The sequence below is a fragment of the Tenrec ecaudatus genome, chromosome 15 (assembly GCF_050624435.1).
Source record: "Tenrec ecaudatus isolate mTenEca1 chromosome 15, mTenEca1.hap1, whole genome shotgun sequence".
Classification (NCBI taxonomy): domain Eukaryota; kingdom Metazoa; phylum Chordata; class Mammalia; order Afrosoricida; family Tenrecidae; genus Tenrec; species Tenrec ecaudatus.
In genome coordinates, this window is record NC_134544.1 from 85351537 (window position 1) to 85353261 (window position 1725).

The window sequence follows — 1725 nt, forward strand, 5'->3', positions numbered from 1 at the left end:
TAAAACCCTGTTCTCATGGCCGTTCTGTGTATCTTGGAATTCTGGGCTTTTGTTTCTTTATCTCTCTGAAAATTTATTCCAGTGTATTGATTTCTCCGTGAGAGCAAATGTACTTCCTCCCGGCATGTTGATTCACTAAGGGAATTCTACTATGGTGGACAGCTATTGTTTTCCCCCAAAGAGACAGGACTTGTCCACATGGAGTGGTTTTTCCCAGACTGCCCCTGCCTCAGTATGCTGCTCTGGAAGGTTACTCAGTTGGAAGGGTATCTGTATTAGTTGATACTTAATTTCAGTTGCAATCATGTGAAATCTCCAATTCCACTAACAAGAAGTGCCTCCAGGGGTTTTTTAAAAAGTAAATCTAAAGAAAATAATTCAGAAACATTCAACATAAGTGAAGGTTTCCAGAAATGCAAGTAAAGAAACAATCTGGTAAAGAAAAATAGCATGAAGATGGTAATATCAAAAATAACAATGTAAAATATGAACCAAGAGAACTAGCCAAACAGACTCAATGACATCAGTTCGACCCTATAGGACATGGTGGAGATGTCTTTGTGCTTTTCTCTGGCTGTAACTCTTTTTTTTTTTTTGGAGAGTAAGTTCTTTTATTTATCTCTTCAAGGAGGTGATAATATTTTCTGTTGCTTTCTGTATTTCTTTATCCTCTTTGGTAACTGAAGAAAGATACAATCCCAATTTACAGAACTCCACAGCATCCTTCTTTTTATTAAGATCTATAGAGCACTTTGCCAAATATAAATAATTGGACTTGGAATAACCAGGATGCAGTTCTTCAGCCTTAAGGAAATTGTGCAAAGCTTCTCCAACGGTTGATGTTGGTACTCTTCCAAACAGAGTAATAGCCATTTTTTTCTCAATCCAGTTAAGTTTTGAGACAGTATAGCAGTATCTTCCTCTGAGGTAATACAAATGGGGTTCTTCAGGTAGTAATTGGATTGCTTTATCAAGATGTTCCTTGAAGCGATGGCCATAGTTGACTTTGTTTTGCAAACCCTCAAACTCAGATACATAGCCGCACAAAATTGCAAACCACATATGACAATATCCATTCGTGGGTGCTTTCATAACACCTTTTTCACCCAACGTTTTTCCAATATTAGCATAATGTTTCTTTTCTTGTACATTTGTAGATAAATCATACATGTCCGTGTAAGCACGAGTTAGCCGCCAAATAAACTCTATTTCTTCTTTAAACTTTTCCTTATGGTCACAAAGTAGTTCAAAGCTCTCCACCTTGCCAGACTCGGTCGTACGTAAGTGATCTGCCTTCTGCAGAAGGGCTTCTAAGGTTAATTTCTCCACGTGTGCGTTAAATGCCTTAGGGACCGGAAAGCCCTGCTCTTCTGTGTCAGTATTCACGGTAACATACATAGCCACACGCAATGACGCAGAATGCAGGAAGATCACAGGCCAGCGAGTGCAGAGCTGTGTGGATCCAAGCTCAGCAGGAATACGGCAGGACCAGAAGCTCTAGGGCCAATGATAGAGTCCCAGCAATCAGGAAGGTGAAGGGGCAGAGAGTGATGTCTCTAGTGTCTCACGCTCTTGGTTTCTCACACCCTGGCTGTAACTCTTTTTTAAAATTTTATTTTAGCCCATTATGGTTTGTTCTCTACAATATTTTGTTGGAGTTCAACGATTTGCACTCGTAAGCTATATAGCCAAGAGGCAACAGAGTGTAACACAGAGACTTATTCT

General features: G+C 39.7%; 1 pseudogene; it reads right to left on the reverse strand.

Annotated features, from left to right (window-relative positions):
- Window positions 1-615: 615 nt before the first annotated feature.
- LOC142427566 (regulator of microtubule dynamics protein 2 pseudogene) lies at window positions 616-1398 on the reverse strand (annotated as a pseudogene).
- Between the last annotated feature and the right edge of the window lie 327 nt (window positions 1399-1725).